Source organism: Muntiacus reevesi, chromosome 3, assembly GCF_963930625.1.
Source record: "Muntiacus reevesi chromosome 3, mMunRee1.1, whole genome shotgun sequence".
In the NCBI taxonomy this organism is placed as follows: Eukaryota; Metazoa; Chordata; class Mammalia; order Artiodactyla; family Cervidae; genus Muntiacus; species Muntiacus reevesi.
This window is the reverse complement of record NC_089251.1, coordinates 9,992,397-10,006,430: the sequence shown is the minus strand read 5'-3', so window position 1 is coordinate 10,006,430 and position 14,034 is coordinate 9,992,397. Positions and strand designations below refer to the sequence as shown.

General features: G+C 41.3%; 1 protein-coding gene across 6 annotated transcripts in view; it reads right to left on the bottom strand.

Annotated features, from left to right (window-relative positions):
• Positions 1 to 14,034, bottom strand: part of MAPKAP1 (MAPK associated protein 1) — a 229,363-nt gene that overhangs the window by 202,449 nt on the left and 12,880 nt on the right. For 3 of the 6 annotated variants that reach the window (XM_065928444.1, XM_065928446.1, XM_065928447.1), the window contains exon 2: positions 3,984 to 4,053. The exons of the other annotated variants lie outside the window; for them this stretch is intronic. The gene's annotated coding sequence lies outside the window, so the exon portion shown is untranslated. The remainder of the gene's footprint in view (positions 1 to 3,983; positions 4,054 to 14,034) is intronic. 6 annotated transcript variants of the gene reach the window in all.

The following is a 14,034-nucleotide window of genomic DNA, read 5'->3' as shown; positions in this document are numbered from 1 at the left end:
GGCCCACAGTCCATGGGGTCGCAGAGAGCCAGACACGACGGAGCATGCACGCATGTGTTGGCACCAAAAAGCCCAAGCACAAAGCAGCAAAAGTACACTTTTGGCAAAAGTATATTCAATAGGACCTTTTTCAGGAAGACGAATCTGTTCCATCATCTCTTCTGGAGAAGAGTTATGGGCAAACACTTCTGAAGGCACATACCAACTCCCTAACTATCCTAACAGAACAGAGACCCCCAAAACACCCTAACATGAGCAGATATCTTCTCTATTAGTATACACTATGACTTCCTACAATTAGGAATCTATATGTATCATTCAACAAATATTTATTCAGTGCCAGTTCTGACAGGGAACTCTGACAGGACTATCCCGAAAAGCATGGTTTCCACGACCTGTGACATGTACTTGAGGATTTGGACTGAAAGTTCCACAAGGTCAGGGGCCATAATACCATATCCTTTCTGGCAACAAAGCAGTTTACACATGGCAGGAATTCTATAAATGTTGCTGTCTGACTTTCAAGGACTACATAATTTTGTTTCAGAGATAAATTATATATGAACATGTCATGTGTATGATTATAAAGAAAGAACTGTTTTTTAAAAAAATTAATACAGGCACGAGAACTTCTCTACAATGTACCTTCAAAACTGTCACCTTGGGACACTATCAAATTATTCCCAAAATACTTATCAAAACCAAAAAAATATGTTTTAAATCATCTGAAGACTGGCAAATTATCATTTGAAGGTCGATTTGAATTCTAAGACAAAGGTATTCCAGAAAAGCAAGTTCTTTTCTTGGATCAGTTGTGCAAAGATCAAAGATCTTTACAACCAAATGATGGGACTTCCTGGTGGTACAATGGACAGGAATCGCCTGTCAATGCAGGGGACACAGGTTCAATCCCTGGTCTGGGAAGATGTCACACACCGCGGGGCAACTAAGCCTGTGTGCTAGAGCCCACAAGTGATGACTACTGAGCTTTAGGGCCCGTGAGCACAATTACTAAAGCCCACGCACCCTAGAACCCTCGGTGGCAACTACTGAACCCATGTGCTGCAACAGCTGCTACTGAAGCCCGTGTGCCTAGAGCCCATGCTCCACAACAAGAGAACGCACTGCCACAAGAAGCTCGTGCACTGCAATGAAGAGCAGCCCCCGGATTCACTGCAACTAAAGAAGCAATGAAGACCCAGCACAGTCAAAAATAAAAAGCAAATTAATTTTTTAAAAATGTTGGCAGGAGTTCAGAGAAACGGGCACTTTCAGGTACTATCAGAAGGAATGAAAATTGAGGCTTTTTAAAGGGTAGTTTGGTAGTACCTAACAAAGTGTAAAACAGGAGTACCCTTTGGACAACACCACTTCTAGGATTTGCTCTAAGGAAACAACTGCAAAAATATTTATCTCAGGACTGTAACACTGAAAGTCTGAAAGTAATCTAAACATCCTTTAACAGTGCATATGCCATGACACATACATATGACAGAATACTACACAGTAATTTAAAACACATAGTAGAGAATGGATGAACAAAATGTGGTACACACATACAATGGACAGTTATTCAGTCTTAAATATTCTAAGACATGTTAAAACACAGAGGAATTCTGAGGACATTATGCTACATGAAATAACCCAATCACAAAAGAACTAAGAATCAAAACAAAAAATCAGAACAAAGAATCAAATCCAAGAGCTTGGGATTTAAACCACCCTGTAGCCTCTCGAAACTAAGAGGAACAAAAACTACAATAGCTACAATAAACATGATTTTTTAAAAACCTGTTGTTGAGTTCAGGGCCTGAAAGAAATTTCTCTCATGGGTCCTCATGAAAGATGTAAGACGGTAAATGTGCTATGCAGTAGACTAGACCCTTAGCCTTCCCTCCAGTAATGCAACCATGATTTGTACGGAGCACACGTAATGACTGTTCCAAACTAAAAATCATAACATTTTACACATGAAATGAACTCCAGAGATCATCTACTTGTTGATCTGAAACCACAGAGGAGGGTTCTACTTTAAATCCCCAGTTAGGTGTGAGTATCTTTTAGAAAATGCCCAGAAATTCAAGCAACTTCAGCTACAAAGTCTACACGTAAAATATTCTCTGTCTCCTTAAATAGCCCCACCAGAAGCAAATGAGTCCCCCTTACACTTCTTCACTGCCGAAGGACCTGAGATAGCAATGTGACTTAAGATGCTCACACCCAGCCAACAACTGAAGGGAAATTCCTGTTCCTGAACTTTCAAAACACCGCACATTCACTTCCCTCTGCCAGACAGACTTCACAACCCCCTCACCTGCAATCTGTGAAAACTTGTCTGAATGAGCAACAGCCTGGGGCTTCTCGAAGGTCTGCAAACTCCCAATCAAAAATTACTGCTGCCCCATCAATGTGTCATATAAATGTTGGCATGTTAATTGTGCATTTATAAGATTGTTAATGGTTAGTTAATTTACCTCCCACACTATTATTGTACTTGAAATGATTTAACGTCTGCTGAGGGAGTTAACAACATGTAACAGCAGATGCGAGATTTTTTCTTTACCGTTCCACACTGTACCCCGACTTCATGCTATTAGCATTAGGCAAGCTGAACCTAATTCCTACACAAGATTCCTTAGGAATAGTATAGAGGCACTGACATATATTTTCCATAACCAGAAATGATCATAAATTAGAAAAACAAAGGCTTTTTATTAAGTACAAAGTTTTCAATTTATAAAAACTGACAGACCCTGTTTTTTACTAAGATTTCAAAATTCTTTCATCTAGTTAAAGTTCAGAATTCTTAAGTCCTGAAATTAGAAAATAAGTGAAATGACCATTAAAACAAATGTACTTTATTGATTTTAAATCTTTTTCCAGCTCTCTCCAATGTAAATCTAAATTAAATCTTCACTTACTTTTTATAGAAGAACAAAATTGAGTCTTTTCCCCCCTCAGGAGATTAAAATCTTCTCCATGTGAATATGCCCAATTTAATTAAACAGTAAACAGTGAGACCTGACAACTGGAGAGTTTAACTTTTCCCCTTCACATTTTTATATCTACACTTTGACTAAAAGTACTTACTAAATTACAACAACAGAAAAGAGATGCTTGTATCTTCTTCTGAATAGTATGGTATTCATTCACTAAACATCACTGGGAACTAGGCACTGGGACTCATACAAAAAATTATATGAACACTGACCCGCACCCTCCAGATGCTTACAAGCTTCAGCAGATGAGCCATGTGTGTGCATACATAACAGTAACGTAAGGCAATATGCTAACCAGCAAATAAGACACTAAGACAGTATGTTTTCCAAGAGACGAGAAAGTTGCAGAAGGCTTCAGGAAGGAAGAAGGTGGGAGTAAGGCTTTTATTAGGCAAGAACATAAGGAGAACAGCAACAGGGGACAATTACTGAGCTTCTTACTCTCACTTGTACTTTTCAGGCAATCACATAGTTCATCCTTACTACCACCCCAGGAGGTAAGTATTAATATTATCCTCATTTTATAGATTATAAAAAAAATTAAAGGTTTAAAGGCATTAAGTAACTTGCCCAAGGTCACATGGTAGATTTTTGAGTCTTTTCAGCTCCTTCTGTCAATGGGCTTACTTGTCATTTGCTTTGACCAACAGAATGTAGTCAAAGTAATGTGGGATTTCTGAATCTCGGTCTTAGGAGACTCTGTAGTTTCTGTTGCAGTCTTCTTTGAACCATGTGAATCACAAGAAGAGGTTCAGGATAAAAGACAAATGCAGAGAGGCTCAGCTGTCAGTCATCCCAGCTACTCTGATGCCACCCCCACCATGAGAGCCTGAGGTCATGTGGGAACAGTGAGACCCTCACCAACCTACCAGGACACCAGGTCTCCTCTCCTATCAAGTGTCTCCTGTGGACGAAGGGACCCTGACCCTGGATTTTTCTTTCCTTGTACCACTAACATCCACCTGAAATGACTCTGAACCTTACCATCAGCCAAGATCCAGGTAAAAGGAGCCTGGTACAGTACCGTGCCTCTCAAACTTGTCCACGGACACACCTGAAGGGCAGAGGAGAGTAATCATAAATCAAGGTAAGAGAGAACCTAGAGGGAGCCACCTAAAGCAACATGCTGTAAGAAATTTATTTTTAGAGTTCATTCATATTTTGCATTCTAGCCTATAATATACTGCACCTGTATGTCTTCAGAGAAAAAAATATTTTACCTTTGAATATAATCACTAAAACAGATAGTCCTGGAAGACGTGCCATGCTTACTTTATAGCTTCTAGGACCAACTGGCACATATTGAGATTCTCAACACCTCATTTTGAACAGACTCTGGTGTCAGAAATATCTGATTGTCTGAAGATAAAATGGTCCTTTATCAAAGGGTAATTCAAGATCTAAATTTTGCTCAAAATGTTTCCTATGACAAGTATGAAGAACAACCGTAATTAATAATAACACTAATCTATACATGAAGTTCTAAGCACAGGTTAGACAAAAATTTCTATTATAATGAAGCTATTATAAAACAATCAGTATTTTCAAAGTGTTTTTGAAATCTATTTATTAGTTATTTGAAATTATTGTTATTAGCAACAGCTGTGAAACTTCAGACAACCTACCCACCCACCACCTCCAAAACTCCAAAGCTGCCAATGTTTCTGGCTGTTACAAGAAATCTGCTAGTCTGGGGCAATGTAGCCCTCAATTATTTTTCCAGTGAGTGTTATCTCTCTGAGATAAGAGATTAGATTGACACTTGTGATAATAAACAAACAATTTTAGGTTTTAAGATTCCAGAATTAAAAAAAAAAAACAAGATTCCAGGTAAAAATTATTTATAATTTTACCAAAAGAAATGAATAATGCCAAAGAAACTAGACTGCTTCTCAATATGAAATTACCAATATAAGAGTTGAAACCACAAGTAACACTCAACCACTACCAAATATTCATTCATTGATATCATTCATTCAACAAGTATTTATTAAGCACTTACTATATGCCAGGTATCAGAAATACAATGCTGAGCAAAAAAATTTGAAAAGACTTGACCACTGCTTTCATGGAGCTGAAAGTGCACATAGCAGTCAAAATTTTAAAATGGCTCCAGAAATTCTTCTCTTGATATCCAGGCCTTTGTGTTATTCCCTCCCCTTGAGTCTGGGTGGAACCTGACTTGCTTCCAGCCAACAAAGTATCACATAGGTGATGGAAGAGTCATTCCCTTGACTACTTTCTGTTAGCTAAGGCTTCGCACTAAGCAATTGAGGAGAGAGATTTGAATTTGGAGATTTCCCTGCCAGCACTGAAAAAGCAAACAGTCATGTTATGGAAATAGGCAACGCAAGAATCTGAGAGCAGCCTCTAGGAGCTGAGAGTGGTCCCAGCCAAGGGTAACAAGGAAATGGGGACCTTTACGCTGGAATTCACTAACACGTTAATTTCATCCCTTTGAGACTCTCAGCAGAAACCCCAGCTGAGGGAACTCCCTGGTGGTCCACAGGTTAGGACTCCATGATTCTACTGCTTGGGGACCCAGGTTCAATCCCTTGTCAGGCAACTGAAATCCCACAGCTGCCTGGTATGGCCAAAAAAGAGAACAGAGAAAAAGGAAAAGGAAAAATGAGGAAACCCAACTGAAGCCATGACTCCTGCCACACTGAGAGACAATAAATTTGTGTTGTTTTAAGCTGCTAAGTTTGTGGTAATTTGTTATGTAACAATAGAAATGAAAATATTAATATATAGGGCAGGAAAACATCCTAAACCCCTTTACCTTCACACACAACATTTAAGGCTCTTTACAATCCAGTTTCATTCATCTGCCCTTTCTTCCCAGCATGCAACTCCCAGGACTATTCTGAACACAGTCCTGCCTTTGGTAACAACACTTCCTTTGTGCGAGATGTGCCCTTATCTTCCAATACAAACTTTCTTCTAAGTCCAACTCAAATATTTCATCTTCTATGAACCCTTTTCCAACCTCCAGGGTCCAAACTGTTTTGAAAACACTTTATTTCTACCTTCAATACAGTTAGCTATGTGAATATCATGTTTAAGGAAGTCTCTGATTCAATTCTAGATTCAGAAATGTGGTTACTCTATTAAGGTATAAATCTCTCTCCCTCAATCACTTGTGGTTACTGAAGATAGAAATCCCTGGACTCTCACCAACAGTAATGCAGTGGTTCTAATGTGGTGGTTCTCAACTGGAAGGCAATTTTGCTCCTCAGAGCAAAGATCTAGGGACATTTCTGGTTGTCATACTGGGGGTGGGTGCTATCAGCATCTAGTAGGTAGATGCCAAGAATGCTGCTAAACATCACACAATGCCCAGGACAGTACCCTCAACAAAGTATTATACCTCCCAAAATGTCAACATTAAATAATGCTGAGGTTGAGAAGGCTTATAGTGACATGTTGTTTGAAGCCACTAAATCTGTAGTAATCTCCAACCCTCTCAGAATGGTTTCAGTAATACCAAGACTAATACATATATATATAACTTTGCTACTAAAATCTATGCTCAAACCTTTGAAGGTACAGAATGAAGTACAACTCCTAGTTTCTGGTTTCTGAAATTTTATCCTACCCCAAGGAGGACCAAAGCTCAAATTACTACAAGAAAGATAAGCTGCATTCCTCCAAACTTGTAACTTGATCTGAAGACTGCCTATACTTCTTCACCTGCCCTCCTCCTACTCATTCTTCTAAATCCAGCTCAATGGTCAGTTCTCCAGGGAGACCTCCCTTAAAGAAGCCCACAGACCAGGCTAGCTGCTCCCACACGGTCCCACCGCACTACATATCATCACTACTTCTACCAAATAATTAATCCAGTACATTGCCTGTTAGTTGTAGGTGCGGTTTCTTGAATTTATTCCTTCAACAAGTATTTACTGAATGCCTCCTGAGTGTCAGGCACGTTCTAGATGCAGAGAGTACAGCAGAAACCAAAGCAGACAAAGTCCTGCCCTCATGGAGTTCACATTTTAATGAAGGCGACAAACAAAACAGAGAATTAAATGACAAAATAAGTGAGAAAAGCTACAGAGAAAAGATGCTCAGAGAAGAGTCAGGGCCTGCTAGGTGGATGGAGCCACGGTTGCAACCATATATAAAGTAGTCAAGGAATGCTTCACAGAGAAGGTGACATTTGAGTTAACCCCTGAATGAGATAAGAGAACAAGCCACGTGGATTTCCGAGGGAAGCTTGCTGCCAAGCAGGGTGAGTATGTCTGGCATTGTTTAAGAAGCATCAACGCATCCAGCAAGGAAGCAAATAGGAGAAGGTAAAGTCTGAAGAGAGGGGCGAACTGCTCTTAATCCAGTTAAAATGGAGAATCACCAGAGGACTGTGAGCAGTGATATGACCTAGCTCACAGTCCAAAAGTATCTCTCTGGCTGTGATGTTAAGGAATGATGAATGAATGAATGAATGAGTGAAAAAATGAACTAATCACATTAAAAAAAAAAAAAAAAACTCTGTTGGGGCTTCCCTTGTGGTCCAGTGGTTAAGAATCCACCTTGCAATGCAAGGGACACTGGTTCGATCCCCAGCCCGAGGAGATCCCACATGCCGTGGAGCAGCTAAGCCCATGTGCCACAACTACTGAGCTTGTGCTCCAACTACTGGAGCCCTCGTGCCTACAGCCTGCGCTCTGCAACAAGAGAAGCCACACAATGAAAAGCCCTGCACCCTGCAGTGTAGAGGAGCCTCTGCTTACGACTGGAGAAAGCCCGGAGGCAGCCACAGAGACCCACCACGGCCAACAAATTAAAAAAGAACAATCATAACCTGTCTACATGTTGGTTTTCTCTTCTAAACTCTCAGCTCCTTACGTATACTGACTGTCTTATTCATCACTGCGCTGCCAGTTTCTAGTAGAAAGTGGCTGGTACCCAGTAAGGGCTCAGTGTGGAATAAACAAACAAATCTTTCTTGCTCCCAAACGGTTGCACCATGATTTATTTAAAAAAAAAAAAAAAAAAGGGGGGGCCCCTTATCCATGGTGCTGGTTCAGTAGATAGCTCTCCTGCTACAGTCCAGGATTTATTTTCCTTTTATTGTCTCCTCAATATTTGCAGTTTGCTTAACCAAGTAGAATTCAATCGTTATGTTTCCACTTACCTGGCTCTCAGGTTAACCACATCATCAATTGAGGGAAGCAACATAGTTTATTGTAAGCATTACTCAGGAAACCTGAATTCCAATCCCCTAATTACCAGGGACCTAATTACATGGCCTTGGACAAGTTATTTCTTTAAAACTCTTTAAGCCAGTTTCACACATTAGTCTATTTTTTGCATCTGTTCAGTGGGGAGGCTGAACTGTAAAAATGGTCTTTTCAGCTCTCAAATTCTATTCCAGTTACAAACGAAGTAGAGCAGGAGGGTGTAACTGGGAGTTTACCTAAAGTTCAAGGAAAAAGTTTTGTATGTTTTTGCTTTCTATTGTTTTCCCTCAAAGGTCAGAAAAATTTCACTGCATATTTTCCTTATATCACTGTGCCATGGTTCAGACTCTAAGAATAGAGTTACAAGGAATTCCTTTTTTGACAAAGATTTTAATAGCATCAACATTTTGGCAGCAAACCCTCTCAAAGGTAAACCAAACTGACTAATTTGAGTAAGCAGTATTTTTTTTTTAAATGCTACTATGTAGCTCACGTCAGTAACCACATCTGGAATTCCAGGTTACTGCCTGCCCAAGGCCTAGTTATGGATCGACTTCAGGTGAGTTAGGCAGCTCTGCCTCTCTTCCCTTACCAGTGAAACGTCCATACTCTCTGCTCTATTTATCCACCTCACGGGGATACTTACAAGTACTCACTCTATTCAAATCCAAAATGCAAAATTACTGGCTTTTCCTGTTTCAGTTACATTTGTCGGGAGGAAAAATAAGCTGTCGGCTATTAAATTCATTTACTTAACTCCTAATAAACGAGGGACACCATAAAATAAACTAGCAGATAATCCCCAAACTATTTTTCTGTGACTTTGAAGGGTGCTTTGTACTTTCATCTGAATGGTAAACTTCAATAAATGGTAACTGTTATTACTGTAGGAGACCGAACCAGTTCATCCTAAAGGAAATCAGCCCTGAACATTCACTGGAAGGACTGATGCTGAAGCTGAAGCTCCCACAGTTCGGCCACCTGATGCAAAGAGCTGACTCATTAGAAAAGACCCTGATGCTGGGAAAGACTGAAGGCAGGAGGAGAAGGAAACGACAGAGGATGAGATGGTTGGATGGCATCACCGACTCAATGGACATGAGCTTGAGCAAGTTCCGGGAGCTGGTGACGGACAAGGAGGCCTGATATGCTGCAGTCCATGCAGCTGCAAAAGTGCTGCCGTCCATGGGGTTGCAAAGAGACTGAACAACAACAACTACTGCTATTAATAAAACTACTAATTTGGCCAGGTGTTTTTTATATCCTTCTACACACTACCTTTAAAAACAACAACAACAAAAAACCCACCACCCTCAGAAGGATCAAACATGAGGACAGAACAGCAGGCCTGGCTGCACTCTGCCTGTGCTACTGCAGTTCAGGTGCGAGCGCTTCACAAACACCATTTAAGTGAAGTGATCCTCTAGGCTCGAGAAGGCTGCTTATTCAGCAAGCGCATATATCACTGACAAAGCTATCAGAGGCGGATTCCATTACTGTTTGTTTTAAACATCAGGAAACTGAGGCACAGACTTGCCCCAGGTCCCATGACTAGTGAGAGGAGCGTCAAGATAAAACCTAGGTCGCCTGGCTTCACAATCCTTGCTCTGAATAGCTACTGTATGCTGCCCTGAATTTCCAGTTTAAGTCCATTTCATCACACTCCTAATCCTCTTCTCTCACTCATCTATATATGGGTCAAACTTAACCTGTTCACTCAAGAAATTCAGCAAGAGTGAATACCTACTACATGCTGGGAAATTAGGAGCATAAAGTAATAAGACATAGTCCCTATCCCCCAGAGGCTTACAGTCAAGTAAGGGAGAAAAGTATGTAAATGGTCACAATAAAGGATGAGAGTAATGCTAGAGGATTCTGTATAACAAAGTATCATGGAAACAAAAAGGAACGATATCTAAATTAAACTGGATACTCAAAATAGGCTTCATAGAAATGACTAAGATCAAGATAACAGAAGTGATGACTTCCAACTTAGTTACCTTAAGAATAGGTGTGAGAGGGAGCTGGCAATTAAACAGTCTATCATGCTGGCTTCTTGATCAAAACTGTTTAAAATAAAATATGCTCCAGATCTACCCTATGAACTGCAGATGAACATCAGGCCATGCACAGCATCATCGACTCGGTGGACATGAGTTTGAGCAAACTCCGGGAGATAGTGAAGGACGGGAAGCCTGGTGTGCTGCAGTCCATGGGATCACAGAGACTCAACACCACTTGATGAATGAACAACAACGCTTAGGCCACAGCAGAAGCAGGGAGAGGACATAAGCTCTGGAGTCGGGGGAATGGAGGGAATGCACAAGGCTGAGAAAAGGTACATGTAAGAGACTAACAGCATCAGACTAGACTGCTGGGTTCAAACGTGGTCTCGACCACTGTGGGACCTAGGGAAATTAACAATGTCTGTGCCTCCACTTCCTCACCTACAAACGGGAACAATTGTGGTGCCTATCTCATAGGATGGTTGTGAGGACTAAAAGAAAGATTGAGGGCAGGTGGAGAAGGGGACGACAGACGATGAGATGGTTGGATGGCATCACCGACTCAATGGACATGGGTCTGGGTGAATTCCAGAAGGTGGTGATGGACAGGGAGGTCTGGCGTGCTGCGGTTCATGGGGTCACAAAGAGTCAGACACGACTGAGTGACTGAACTGAACTGAACCAAATGTGTGTATGTATAGCAGCACCTGGCCCATGGGAAGCACTATACAAATGTTTACTATTATCATTGCTATTATTCCCTGGTCTAAACTGAATCCTCAAAAGTGAGAAGTTGAATGGCTGGAAGAAAGGTCAAAGAGACAAGGCACTAAAATAACAAACAGAAGAACTTGTAGTTAGCAATGAGAAGTACATGGAGTTCCAACTTGCTGATTAGATGAGCATTTCAGAGAGACTGCTCTGGCAGCTGCATAGAAGATTAACCTGATGGACGAGACACAAAATTAGTTATGAAGCTGTGACTAAAGCGCAGGGAAGAGATGATGAAATCCAAAATAAGGCAGTGAAAAATGGGCCTATGGATTTAAGAAGTAGTTAAAAGTATATATTTAGGAGATAAAATTGGTAGAACTTGTTGACTGAGAGGATATGCAGGGTTAAGGAGAAGGGAAAGCTTACGACTTACATGATAGCACAACAAATGAAACTGTGAACTCAAAAGTAGAAAGAGCTTAACGGGAGAGGTGAAACGAGGAACTAAGTTTCAGACACAATTAGCTTAGATGTCTAGGGATTACCCAGAGATCCATCAGGATGCAAACCTGAGAGCCCAGGAGAAAAGTCTGAGCAAGTCTGGGACAACGTATAAGTGACACACAAAGGATAAACAAACCTGAAGGAGGAAGATTTGAGCAAATTTGGCAGACACGCTTCCCTGGTGGCTCAGATGGTAAAGAATCTGCCTGCAATGCAGGAGACCGGGGTTCGATCCCTGGGTTGGGAAGATCCCCTGGAGGAGGGAAGGGCTACCCACTTCAATATACTTGCCTGGACAATCCCATGAACAGAGGAGCCTGGCAGACTCCAGCCCGTGGGGTGGCACAGAGTCAGACACAACTGAGCGACTAACAATTTTTTTCAACATAAAGCCCAACAACAGCAAGACAGTCCTCTGTCCGTACATGCTGGTTCGGCATCTGCAGATTCAACCAACCGTAAGTTTAATTTGGTTGGTTGGTTGAATCCATTGACTCAGAATCCAGGATATGCAAGGCAATTTCACTATGCCATTTCACGTGAGGGTCGTGAGCATCTGTGAATTTTGGTATCCTCGGGAATACCTGGGAACCAGGGACGAGGGAATACCTCGGTCCTGGGAACCAATACCCCACAAATACAGAAGGATGACTGACTGTCTTTAAAGGATGAGCCAAGAAAAGGAAACCCCAGAATCTCCAAAAATCAACTCAACCTTTGCATAGATTCTAAAGTTAGGATCAATACTGTGGAAACTCACAAACGTCTAAGCGGTTACAGTTGCCCCTCAGTAATCTTGGGGGATTGTTTACAGGACCGCTGCAGATACTATAACCTGTGCTTGTTCAAGTCCCATAGTTGGCCCTCCCTCCTCCATATCCATGGTTCCACATCCACAAATACAACCAACTGCAGATCCAGTCATACTGTATTTACTGGGAAAAACCCACATGTAAGTGGACCAGTGCCACTCCAACCCACGTTGTTCAAGGGTCAACTGTACTTCCTTCACTGGTTCTTCCCTCTCCCTGCATTTCCTGGTAAGAAGTTACAATAAGGATTGGGCAGCCCTTGAGAAGAAAGGACTAGAAGTCCTTATTTGACTTCCTGTCACTAACGCCCAATATAAGGCCTTGTACCCATATGCTTATAGAATGAAAGTGGTTGTCATAAAATGCGAAATGTTCTCATTTAACAAGACACAAGGGCTCATGGAGTGCCCAAGGTTGGTTCCAGCCCAGACCAGAGCAACAAAGAGTCTGAAGAAAGCAGAAGTAGAAAGGCAGCCGATCTTATACACTGCTGGTGGGAATATAAAATGGTGTAGCCACCTTTGAAAACAATTTGGCAGTTCCTCAGTTAAACAGAGTTACCATATGACCAAGCGATCCACTCCAAGGTAATATACCAACAGAACTGAAAACACGCTCACATGAAAGCTTGTACAGGAATGTTCAGAGCAGTGTTATTCATAATGGCCCAAAGCGGAAACAACCCAGATCTCCATCACCTGATGAATGAGAGGCAAAATGCGGTACTGGCATGCAATGGCCTATTACTCAGCAATAGAAAGAAAGGAAGTACTGATATATGCTACAATGTGGCTGAATGATGAAACTATGCTAAATAAAAGAAGCCAGACACAAAAGGCCACATATTGTGTGATTCTATTTATGTAAAAGGTTCAGAATAGGCAAATCCATAGAGACAGCAGGTAGGTTAATGGTTGCCAGTGGTTGGTGGAGGGAGGAACTAGGAGTGACTGCTAATGGGTATGGAGTTTCTTTAGGGGTGATAAACCTTAAAGTGTACACTTTTAAAACAGTAAATTTTATGACACATGAATTACATCTCAATTTTAAAGGGGATGGGATAGAAACACAGAAAGGCTAGAATCCATGCTGTTATCCAGAATTCCTTCTAGTTCAGATGATTCCATCAGGAATACACCAACACATCAGTAAATTGAACAGTACTGGCAACAGTAACCATTAAAACAATTTGCACTACAAGTTGATTACATCAAAGAGATATCAAATTCCTCCCCCAAAAGTCAGAGATGCCAAGACTTTTCTCCTGGGAAAAGGAGGAGAACTTCCATATAGATCTGTGACCTTGTGGGGAGGTAGCCAATCTATAGTTCTAATTGAGAGAGATTAAAGCCTAGAGCACTTGTAACTTTGCTGAAGCAAACAAACACCTGCACTGAGCAGCTTCTCATACTGAAGCACCAGACGTTGCTTTAATCCTGGACCTAGAAGCCACCAGTTTAACAGGATGCCTTGGTCAGCAACCTACTGAGCTACTGGTGCTTGTGGGGTGGTGGGGGGGTGGAAATTCTCTCCATTTTGAAATGAACAAAGGGAAGGGGACACAACAAGGATGACAAGATAGCATGACAGACGACACAAAGGCTTGGAAAGGTTGTGTGTGTCCCCAATTCTACCATACAGTAGTGGAGAAAACTGGGCAAGTCGCAATACCTCTGGACCTCAGTAAGACATTATCTCATATCTCACAAAGCTACTGTCACAATGCAAGGCCCAACTGTAACACTCAAATACTAGTATTCTCTCCAATTCACCAAAAGAGATAACTACAGTACAGTTAGTACTGTATATTTTGGGG